Genomic DNA, 12,808 nt, shown 5'->3' on the forward strand with positions numbered 1-12,808 from the left:
GTTCTCCACCTTTTATGAAGAACACTGCTGACCCCATCTCGCCCACCAGAGGGAGGAGAAGCGATGCTGAAATTGGCTCACTCAGAATGAAATCCTGCCTTGTTTATTTGGGAGGCAAAATATTCCATGACTAGTTTTACCGTATTCAAAGATAATAAATGAGCCGACTTTTTGAAGAGTTTAATCCCGGTCTATGAGTCATTACTATTACACCAAAGCTAAGGGAGCATGACTTAATACTAAGGATGCAAAAATCCAGGATTGTACAATCAGTCGGAGACACAGGTAAGTAAGCAACTAACTAATGAAGTCAGGCAGAGTGAGATAAATGGTAAATGTATAATCAGACCGTGTCATGTCCTACTTATGGAACCCCTCCCATAGTTCTCTCAGGAAGAAAACAAAAAATCCTAACTCCTTACTCAGATTTTTATAAAGTCCTAGTAATCTGGTCCTTCCTATTGCTCAAATATCTTCTTCTACCATGCTGTCCCCTGCCACCTGACCCTAGCCACTTGGACTTTCTTTCACATTTATCTCTGCATTAGGGCTTTTCTGCTAAGGTTCTGCCTCACTCCTTCTTTCAGCCCACCCATTTCGCATTTTCCTTTTGCCTTGTGAACCTGGTTAAATGTCACCTCTTTAGACATTTCTTCTCCTCCACTCTCAATCTAAAGTAGCCAACCAGCCCCTCTATTATAACACTATTTCAATCCTCTGGGAATCAGCTGGGTATAGTGGCTCATGCCTGTAACTCCAGTGACTCAAGAGGCTGAGGCAGGAGGATTGCAAGTTTGAGACCAATTTCAGCAATGTAGCAAGGCTCTGAGCAACTTCGTGAGATCCTGTCTCAAAATAAAAAAATAAAAAGGGCTGGGGATGTAGTTCAGTGGTAAAGCACCCCGGGATCAATCATCAGTACCAAAAATAAATAAATAAATATTCTTTTTAAAAATTTTTCATTTACTTTGATTTTGATTAAGATTTTAGTTATTACACAGAGCTACACTGTTGGGCAGCACCCAACTCTAAACTATAAACTTCTTTAAGGCAATTTAAATATTGATTGAATATAAATAAATGGAAGTCCAAGTCATGGGGAGAGATGATTCATTTTGGCAAGGGTAGAGGGAGAAGGGGGTGAGAGAAAATTCCTTAAAAAGTGTCATGTGAGATTAAAAGTTGAAGAAAAACAAGAAGGGGTGGAAGGTGCTTGAAGAGGAGGAAATAAGGAAGCAAAGTCAAGACAAGGACATGGGACCTCAGCTCTGAGATGTTAAATAGTTATACAATTCCACAGTATTCAGTTCTGGGGATTGAACTCTAGGGCTTTTCACATGCTAGGCAAAAAATGTTCTACCATTGTGCTGCACCCCAGCCCTTTATACTTTATTGTGAAACAGAGTCTTTATAAATTGCCAGGCTAACCTTTAAATTGCATTCCTCCTGCCTTAGCCTCCTGAGTAGCTAAGGGTTTTGTTTGTTTGTTTGTTCGGTTTGGTTTGGTACCAGGCGTTGAACCCAGGCGTGCTTAATCACTGAGCAACATCCCAGCACCCACCCACCCCCTTTTTTAATTTTTTGAGACAGGTTCTTGCTAAGTTGCTCAAAGCGTCACTAAGTTACTGAGGCTGGTCTTGAACTTGTGATACTCCTGCCTTAGCCTCCTGAGCTGCAGGGATTACAGGTGTGCATCACTATGCCTGGTAGACTTACCCCTTAACCCAGCTCCACAACTAGGGAATCATTACAGCCACCCACTATCCTCATTCCCATCACTCTATACCAAACCTGCATAGCCTAGAATTCTACAGTTCCCCTCACTCACTGTTGCCTCTATACCTCCCATAGCCCTCTTCCCACCCCACCCAATGCCCTGACCTGGCGATTTTCCTTTTCTTATATACTGATTTAACAAAATGTAATGATATTCATTTTTCAGATCATAAATATAGATATAAAAATTGCAAATTATGCATGCTTATCGTAGATAATAACAATATAACATAACATCATATATATAATAATATGATATAATGCAATATAAAAATATAATGATAATGGATAATAAAAATATAACTAAAAATGTACTCAGACAATAAATATGGACTATTATGTAATTTATTGACATTATTCTATTAATTTGGGATATACCAATGAACCAAAGACCTCTGTGGGGTGTATCTTAAATTTAACTTGGAAGATAAATGTATAAATTTAGAAAAATAACAAAAGTATCATTTATTAGTATATTTGCAAAGTGATGAGTGCTAATATAAAAAAGAAGAAGAAGAAGAGAGCCAAGGCTCAGGGAGGTTAACAGCTTGCTCACCGTCACATGAATGTGTGAGTGCAGACAGCCAGCTCTCAGGCATGAGTGAGCAGGTGAGAAGAGGGAAAAGAAACAGAGTGAGGTAAGGAAGCTAGTGAGGCAGAGCTGGCGAGAGGGTCGGGTTTGAACAGGGTTTCCACTTCCACTGAGAAGGTGCTATTAAACAAGGCCAAAGAACAGAGTCAGTCACTCCAGAAAGAGCTTTCTGTGAAAAGGGAAGTAGGAGGGCACCAGCCCCATGGCAAGGGAGGGCCTGTGTGTTGGGAGAGGCCAGTGAGCCCCCGACCAGAGTGAGGCAGACAGCATAATGCTGAGGAGCAAGTGGGGAGGGGAAGACAGACTCAGGGGCTCATGAGCCTTTGTCTGAGGACTCTCCTTTTCATGAGGACTCTCCACATGAAAGGAAAAGAGTGTCCTTCAGGTGACAGGATCTCACTTCCTTTGAGCAGGATTCTGTGGCCACTTGGTCGAGAGGCAGAGAAGCCCCAGGGTGTCTGCTGTAGGGATTCAGAAAGGAAGGGATAGCAGAAGGGGACAAAAGAACCTCTGGCACTCAGGTGCTGTGTGTTCAGAAGGGATTTGAGAAGAGGAGGAGCTTGGAGGTGACTTCAAGGGATTTGGGCCTAAGCTGTGGAAAGACAAGAGGTGCCACCAAGAGGGGGAACACTGGATCACAGGCATTCCGGGAAATAGTCTGGGTTTTGGACAAGTTGAGTTGGAGGTATCTTCTAGACCCAAGTGGAGATTGCTGGCATTCAGGGGAGAGGTCTGGGTTAAAGATATACATTAGGATCACTGGCTTAGAAATGGCATTTGAAGTCAGTCACAGTGGCACACACCCGTAATCCCAGCTACTATGGAGGCTGAGGCCAGAAAAGCAATAGTTCAAGGCCAGCCTCAGCAATTTATGTGTTTCAAAATAAAAAATAAAAAGGGACTGGGGATGTGGTTCAGTGGTAAAGTTCAATTACCATGGTGGGGGAGGGGGCAGGCCACGGGCCAAAAAAAAAAAAAAAAAGACAGTATTTCAAAGCCATGAGCCTAAATTGGATGTGCAAAGGAGCACCTGTGGCCAAGCATTAAGCCCCGGGGCCTTCTGCCAGGAAAAGGAGGAAGAACCAACATAAGACTGGAGGCGGACTAAGAAAGGAAAGAGGAAAAAGTAAAAGGAAGTCAAAAGAAGCAAATGCAACTGGCAAATATCACAAGACAGAAGTTGCAGCAGCAGGAGTTGAGATATTCCCATAGCACGGAGCCACCTGGAGATCACCAGTGACCTGAGTGTGTTACTGAGAATTTTACTTAAAAAAAAAAAAAAAAAATGTTTTTTTTTTAACTTCGGTTAAAAAAGTAGAATAAGGGGCTGGGGATGTGGCTCAAGTGGTAGCGCGCTCGCCTGGCATGTGTTCAGCCCGGGTTCGATCCTCAGCACCACATACAAAGTTGTTGTGTCCGTTGAAAACTAACTAACTAAATAAATAAATAAATAAATATTTAAAAACTCTCTCTCTCTGTCTCTCACTCTCACACTCTCTCTAAAAATAAATAAATAAATAAATAAATAAAAAGATCTGTGCCATTAATGACCAGTTTTCACATCTGTAAAAAAAAAAAATAGAATAATCAGGAGATAATTAGAAACGGTGAATGCTTTCAAGGAGTTTTACAAAATGAAGCAAAAATGAAGGAAGGTAAGTTGGAGAATATGGTAAGAGAGATATTTTTTAGTGAGAAAAATAACAGGATATATGTATGATCTGGAAATGATCTAGAGAAGGAAGAAAAAATGATTAAAGAAAGGGAAATTTTGCTGAGTAATGGAGGAAAGGAATCTAGTGCCTGTTAGAGGGTTTGGTTTAGATCCCACTGCCTATCGCATCAGAGATAGGAATTTGGGAATAAAGGGAAAGATATAGAGTCTCAGGAGTGCCTACAAAACACTGAAATGCAGGATACACCCATGAACAATTGCAGCTCCTCAGGGAGGTACCCTTGGGCCACACCCTTGACCCATGCCCTTGTAACCAGAGAACAATGCACAAGTGCAGGGAAACTGGTGTGGAACTGTGTGATTCCACTTCTACTCCAACCCCAGTAACCATCCTTCTGTACATATCAACATCCACAACGACAGGATACTGTCTCTCCCTCTGGAAATGGTGGTATTCTCCTCTTAATCGTTATTCCTTGCTTTTCCCCAAAAGCTTCTCTTCTCTTGAGGTGGCTCCCAATCTCCCTTGACTATGTATCTACTTTCCTAAATAAACCTTTGTCTAATGCCTTTGACTGGACATTGCTAAAATCCCTTTCCATCCCATATGCCAAGAACCCCCGCTGGCCCTGAGTCAAGTTCCCTCAGCTCTCTGGGGACTCCTTGGACCCTTCTTCAGAAACACATATTCTCACATGACAGTCTCACGGGGGTGCATGCTCTCAGTGGGTATGTCTATGGAAGCTCTGGGTTGATGGCTTCCTTGGTGAAGTTAGAACTTCATCAAAAGCTCACAATGACAATGGAAAGGAGATCTGAGAAAAGCTTTCTGAGAGTGGATGCACTAAGGTCGAATGTGCAACCCTTGTGGAGCACCTGGATGGCACTGTAATTAAGGGGTCAAGAAGGGGAACCCAGTCCAAGAGGACCAAGTTCTCCAGCTCTCTGCAGCTGCAGGCCCTGGGGGAGATAACTGTTTTCAATCTTCTCAGGCATTTCTCTAAATATCTCCCCTACCCTAACATCATTCAAGGGTTTCCCACTACCTTGGAGGCAAACTCCAATCCAAGATGCTGACCTTCCCTGGCAGGCCACATCCTTCCACTCCACTCCTCGAACCACCTGAAACAAACCAAAACACTTGTGCCTGCTCCTATTGAACTTTGTCAGTTTGTCACCAAAAGCTTGGTCCTTGTCCACAGTGTCAAGCCAATAATAAGGACACAGTTTTGAGAAAAAGGAAAAAAGAAAAAGAAGGCTTGTTGCTTTGCTAGCAAAGAAGAAACACAGGGAGTCCTGTCCCAAAAGCTGTGATTCTGCCCATCAGGAGGAACAGGGGTTTTAAAGAAGTGAGTCGAATTACCAAAAGTTATCTATAAGTTCAATGCAATGCCAATCAAAATCCCAACGGCATTTCTTGTAGAAATAGATAAAACAATCATGAAATTCATATGGAAAAATAAAAGACCCAGAATAGCAAAAACAATGCTAAGCAGGAAGTGTGAATCAGGCGGTATATCGATACCAGACTTCAAACTATACTACAGAGCAATAGTAACAAAAACAGCATGGTACTGGTACCAAAACAGGTGGGTGGACCAATGGTACAGAATAGAGGATACAGTAACCAATCCACAAAACTACAACTATCTTATATTTGATAAAGGGGCTAAAAGCATGCAATGGAGGAAGGATAGCATCTTCAACAAATGGTGCTGGGAAAACTGGAAATCCATTTGCATCAAAATGAAACTGAATCCCTTTCTCTCGCCATGCACAAAAGTTAACTCAAAATGGATCAAGGAGCTTGATATTAAATCAGAGACACGGCGTCTGATAGAAGAAAAAGTTGACTATGATCTACATACTGTGGGGTCGGGCTCCAAATTCCTCAATAGGACACCCATAGCGCAAGAGTTAACAACTAGAATTAACAAATGGGACTTACTCAAACTAAAAAGTTTTTTCTCAGCAAAAGAAACAATAAGAGAGGTAAACAGGGAGCCTACATCCTGGGAACAAATCTTTACTCCTCACACTTCAGATAGAGCCCTAATATCCAGAGTATACAAAGAACTCAAAAAATTAGACAATAAGATAACAAATAACCCAATCAACAAATGGGCCAAGGACCTGAACAGACACTTCTCAGAGGAGGACATACAATCAATCAATAAGTACATGAAAAAATGTTCAACATCGCTAGCAGTCAGAGAAATGCAAATCAAAATCACCCTAAGATACCATCTCACTCCAGTAAGATTGGCAGCCATTATGAAGTCAAACAACAACAAGTGCTGGCGAGGATGTGGGGAAAAGGGTACACTGGTTCATTGTTGGTGGGACTGCAAATTGGTGCAGCCAATTTGGAAAGCAGTATGGAGATTTCTTGGAAAGCTGGGAATGGAACCACCATCTGACCCAGCTATTCCCCTTCTCGATCTATTCCCGAAAGACCTAATAAGAGCATGCTACAGGGACACTGCTACATCGATGTTCATAGCAGCACAATTCATGATAGCAAGATTGTGGAACCAACCTAGATGTCCTTCAATAGATGAATGGATAAAAAAATGTGGCATTTATACACAATGGAGTATTACTCTGCATTAAGAAATGACAAAATCATAGAATTTGGAGGGAAATGGATGGCATTAGAGCAGATTATGCTAAGTGAAGCTAGCCAATCCCTAAAAAACAAATGCCAAATGACCTCTTTGATATAAGGGAGTAACTAAGGACAAAGTAGGGATGAAGAGCAGGAGAAGAAGATTAACATTAAATAGGGATGAGAGGTGGGAAGGAAAGGGAGAGAGAAGGGAAATTGCATGGAAATGGAAGGTGATCCTCAGGGTTATACAAAATTACATACAAGAGGAAGTGAGGGGTAAGGGAAGAATAATACAAGTGGAAGAAATGTTTTACAGTAGAGGGGGTAGAGAGAGAAGAGGGGAGGGGAGGGGAGGGGAGCGGGGATAGTAGAGGATAGGATAGAGAGCAGAATACATCAGACACTAGAATGGCAATATGTAAATCAATGGAAATGTAACTGATGTGATTCAGCAATCTGTATACGGGGTAAAAATGGGAGTTCAAAACCCTTTTGAATCAAACTGTGAAATATGATATATCAAGAAAGATGTAATGTTTTGAACGACCAACAATAAAAAAAAGAAAAGAAATGAGTCGAAGGCTACATTCCAGGTGCCCTCTGTGGGAGCTGTAATCCACTTGTTAACTGGGGAGATAACCATTCCTGAGATCTTCTAGTACCTTTCCCAAAGTATGGATTACTTCCTTCCTCTATGGTGGGTGGGTGCTCAAGGACAGATAACTGTCCAAAATGGGTAATGAAGGTAATCCTGTGTCCCCTGAGATTAGGAAGGAGCAGGGACAGAGCAAGAGAAAGAAACATGTCCATTTTAAAAATTAGTTGTAGTTGCAGAACAGCCAGGGATATATGCAAAGCATAAAGTGGACCCCTGTTAAAAGTTCAGTGGTTTCTACCATAAACTTGCAAAAGTCAGTAGCCAACATCAGGCTCCTTTTCGCCCAACATAACACTAGAAATTGAGTTATTTTTTATGAATATTTTACAAATCACAAAAGTCAATGAACAAAACTGCTAATATGACTATGCCCTCTATTCATAAAATGCTGTTTCCATGTCATGTAATATTATAAAATACATATATATACTGGCCTAAGTAATATAGCTTAATCCAAAGGTTCCACACGACAGGTTTCTTCCTCCCTGTTTCTCATGCTAACCTTGTTCACAAAAAGCTCCAGTAATCCAGCTATATAAGCCTATTATTCTGTTTAAATGAGACTCTCTCAGACAGGCACAGTGGGACATGCTTGTCATCCCAGCAGCTCTGGAGGGCGGCTCAGGCAGGAGGATTGCAAGTTCAAAGCCAGCCTCAGCAATTCAGCAAGGCCCTGTCTCAAAATTAAAAAAAATAAAATGGTCTGGGGATGTGGCTCCTTGGTTATGCATCCCTGGGTTCTATTCCTGGTACTAAAAATAATAATAAATATAAATATCTCCCCCAAGTCCAAAGAGCTCCATTTTATGTACACTTCCCCTATTCTACCAACTCCATCCTCATGGGCCTAGTGTCCTAATCCCATGTAACACTGAGAAAGTCCAAGCCGGGGTGGGTGTTCTGGCTTTGTCTTTAGAGTGAGCCTGCAGAATGCCCCTCTCGCCCCACTCACCGATGAGTCAGCAGACAGGTCTTGGCACAACCTTTCCTTCTGGTGGTCAGTCACATTCCCTCCAAAGGTTTTCATAGATAAAGACAGCTTCTCCTGGATTCCACTCCTTATTTCTTGGCCACACCTTTAAATAAGAGCACCGGGAAGTGTGTTTGAAAACACAGTCTCTTCAATCAGCCAATCTTTGACCCACTTGCTAATTTAAACACATTCTAGGGAAATATTAGTGGACTAGAATACTATCTGTTTTCTGCTGGGCTGTTTGTTTTCTTCTTCTTCTTCTTCTTCTTCTTTTTTTTTTTTTTAATGATGTCCCTGTTTCCATAATTCCTAAGAATTATTCATACAGCACCCAATGAGGAGTTTATCTTTGTTTTTGTGGTACTGGGGATTGAACCCAGGAGTGCTCTGCCTCTGAGATACATCCCCAGCTCTTTTATTTTTTTATTTTTTATTTTGAGACGAGGTCTCACTATGCTGCTGAAACTAACCTGGAATTTGCGATCCTCTTCCCTCAGCTTCCTGAGTAGCTGGGATTATAGGCGTGCACCACCAGACTCTGCTGGGCTATTTAAAAAGATTCAGCAAAGATAAAAATTTTAAATCAAAATCTAAGTCTGAAAAATCACACAGACTTTGAGATGGTGGTGCATGAAGCTCCTTTAAACACCTGGGCCAACCCCCTCAATGTGCAGATGAATAAACAAATCAAAAAAGAGGAACAGTGTCAAGGACTCATCCACATTAGTGGGGCAGAGGCAGAAGTGAAAGCTGGTTTTAACTACTTCTGCTCCACTGTTCTGCCATTCAACATGTTATTTTAATAAATGTTTATTGATCAACTCAGGCTAAGTAAGAATGGAACATTCTATGCAAATCAAAAACTACTATCTCTCCCCTAGGAAGTTTAAGAAAATAAACTGACATCTTCAAAAATCAGTACCACACCCGGCATAGTGGCGCACACATGTAATCCCAGCAGCTCCGGAGGCTGAGACAAGAGGATCACAAGTTCAAAGCCAGCCTCAGCAAAAGCGAGGGGCTAAGCAATTCAATGAGACCCTGTCTAAAATACAAAATAGGGCTGGGGATGTGGCTCAGTAGTTGAGTGCCCCTGGGTTCAATCCCCGGTACCAAAAAAAAAAAATTAGAAGCGTAGCAGGTCCTAATGTGATTTATATACACCCTTCAGATGTCACTAACATTAATTGAGGTTCTGAAGTTGTATACAAGGATGTTAGGAGGTACCAGTTCCTATTCAGGCCGCTAGAAGGCACTACCTTGTGTACTACAGAATGTTTCCTTAGAGAATTAAGAGATTGTGGGGCCTCCTCAGCCCTGGAACCAAAACCATGTTCACTGTCCACTTAAAGACATTGAAGATAACATCACATTTGTTTCTGGATTAAGATGTTCACTTTTAACCAGCGTGCCCTGCTGCATTATCATCATATGCAGATAAGGCATTTCCTCCATATCCATCTTTGGAAGAAAATGGGTCAAAGAGATTTAATAGCATTAGGATTTTACTACATAAGTTTAGGATAGTTTTTTTAAAAAATATTATTTACTTATTTTGATAAGGAGGATTGAGCCCAGGGGCACTTTAACACTGAGTTATACCCCCAGCTCTTTTTTATTTTGAGATAGGGCCTCACTAAATTGCTGAGGGTCTCATAAGTTGCTGAGGCTGGTCTCAAACTTGTAATTCTCCTGACTCAGCCTCCAGAGTGCTGGGATACTATGGTGCTAGGCTAGGATAGTTTTTTAAAGGACACCCAAAGAGTACACTCCCAAACCAAGACCTGGGCACCAAGCTGAGTTGCAGCCACTTGTGAGATGTGCACTGTTCTGTCAAAACCCTCATTAAAGCCTTGGGATGGTGGTGGCATTGTTTTTAATACTTGAAGTTACTACTCTCCATCTCCTGGGCCCTTTCCCCATCTCTGGTTTTGTTTTTGTTGTTTTTCCCTATGTACTTTCTTCATTATAATACTAATGTAGAGTGAATCCTACTCTCAAAACCAAGATCCCAGGCCTGGCTTACTGTCACATCCTACTGCCGACCTTGACCTTAACCCATCCAGGTCCTCATTTCTTCCTATGAAAAGGGAAGCAGACAGGAAAACACTGCTATAATCTTTAAAATTCACTTTTTATTACCAGAGAAAATGAATAAAATAATTAAAGTATAACAGGAAAAATAAAGAAAGAAAGAAAAAAGTGAAAGTCTTTCCCAACCTTTTGTCCCAATGATATAACAATATTAATTTTGGTTTATTTGGTATATTCTTTTTTGTTGTTTTTCTTTTCTTTTTCTTTTCTTCTTTTTCCCCATATTAGGAATGGACACAGGGTCTCACATGTGCTAGGTGAGTACTCTACCACTGCATTACATTCCCAGACCCTTTTTAAATTTGGAGACAGGGTCTTGCTAAGGTGCCAAAGCTGGCCTTGACTTCACAGTTCCCCTGACTCACGGCAGTGGAATTACAGGCATGCAACCACTGCGCTTAGTCTCCCATAATTTTAAGGCCAAAACAAACAAAAAAAAATCAATTATATACACTTAGTCTAGAACTACTTTTCCTTTCGCTTAATCGCAGAGCATTATCAGAGGACAAGTAGCATCAGTGTCATAAGAGCAGAGTTGTTTTTGTTATGTTTGTTGTTGTTGTTGTTGGTATCAGGGATTGAACTCAGGGTCTCTGAACTACATCCCCAGCCCTCTTTTGCATTTTATTTAGAGACAGGGTCTCACTGAGTTGCTTAGGGCCTTGCTAAGTTGCTGAGACTGACTTTGAACTTGTGATCCTCCTATCTCAGCTTCCCAAGTAGCTGGGATTACAGTGTGCCACTGCCCCCTGCTGAGAGCAGAGGTTTTGACTGCTTTGGTCACTGCTGTTCTAGATATCACAACAATGCCTGCCCAAGAGTAGTTGCTAATAAATGTTCACTGAATGGACAAATGGACATAAATTCTCTTTCCTATCAGACTAAGTGACATTTCATGAGGCCAGGGATTTGCCTTTTTTAGTCCCCCTCCATGATCCCAGCATCAAACACAGTGCCAGAACACAGTAACCACTTAAAAGTATTTGTTGAATTAACCAAAAAACTCAATGAAACTTTCTAGTTCGTTTTAACTGTACCATCTAATCAACAATTTTTCTATTGATATAGAAAATCTCTTATGAATACCCTTGCAGTAATCATATTTGTATAATATTCTTGTTTAAAGATTTTTATAGGATAGGAATATCGTTGAGGAGAAACCATTGATCTGGTCCAAATGTGTTCTCATGTTCTTTCTCACTAGAATTTCATGATTTTTAAAAAAACCCTTGTGTTTAATTTGTCAGCCTGTATGAGAACTGCTGCCTACAATATTAGTTTTGCAAAATGATCTCTCTTACATATCAGCTATAGAAAGCCAGTGCTCTCCAAATCTCTTTATTTATAGCCGAAATACCATCTAATTCACACAATAAGACTGCCAGAAAGACTTGTAAAAACAAACAGGCTGCCTGCAGGCTCAGTGACCAACATCTTCTCTGTTCAATCCAGCAGCAATTTCCTCCTCAGCTAGCTGTGGAGGAGTGATTTTCATTCAGCAACACGTCCATATTGTTGATTCACCCACACACACACACACACTCCCAGTATTGGGTATTGAATCTAGGGGAATTCTATCGCTGAGCTACACTCAGCCTTTTAATTTTTTGACACAGGGTCTCACCAAGTTGCCCAGGCTGCCCTTGAACTTGTGATTCTCTTGCCTCAGCCTCCAGAGTCAGGGATAACAGACATATTTCACATTCTTTATGTGCTAAGGAAGGCAGAAAGAGAAAAACATAAAAGAGTAACAAAATCCTGAATAGAAAGAGGATATTGAGAAACAAAAGCCACTTTGGCCAGATAAGAACAGATATGGGAGCTTCAGAGTATTTGTGAATTCTTCGAGAAGTTACAGACTCGTGCTCTGTCTGAGCTCTGCAATGGAAAGTCTCTCCAGAAAGTTCCCTTTCTGCATTCTGAAGTTATTTAGCAAGTTTCAGAGTCAGGTAAGAGCCTGGGAGGCAACAATAAACAAGACAGGGATAGTCTCCGCTATCTCGGAATTTAAGTTCAGGGACGACTGTCTTTCCATTAAGGGGTCTGATGCTGACAAGACAGATTGCTGGAAGCCTTTGCCTCCTTTTCACCAGGAAATAGAATCTGTGTCTCAGTCACTAGTTCTTCTTCTGTGAAAATACAGCTCCAGTTCTCTCCATGAATGGAGAAGTTGGGCAGAGATATTTCCCTTTGAGAGTGCAACAAGCAAAACTTGGCCACACATACACACACACACATACACACACACACACTCCTTTTCCCCATGTTCTCCAGCCACACCACAGGCCTGCTGAGTTGTCTTCTTAACTGAGGCAGAGGTGAGCACTTACCATTGGACAGGCAACATTCAAAAAAGCATAAACTCAGAGGGAAACTTCAAGATCATTCTTTTCTTTTTTATTTATTTTTTAGTTATAATTGGACACAAT

The sequence above is a fragment of the Ictidomys tridecemlineatus genome, chromosome 1 (genome assembly GCF_052094955.1).
Source record: "Ictidomys tridecemlineatus isolate mIctTri1 chromosome 1, mIctTri1.hap1, whole genome shotgun sequence".
In the NCBI taxonomy this organism is placed as follows: Eukaryota; Metazoa; Chordata; class Mammalia; order Rodentia; family Sciuridae; genus Ictidomys; species Ictidomys tridecemlineatus.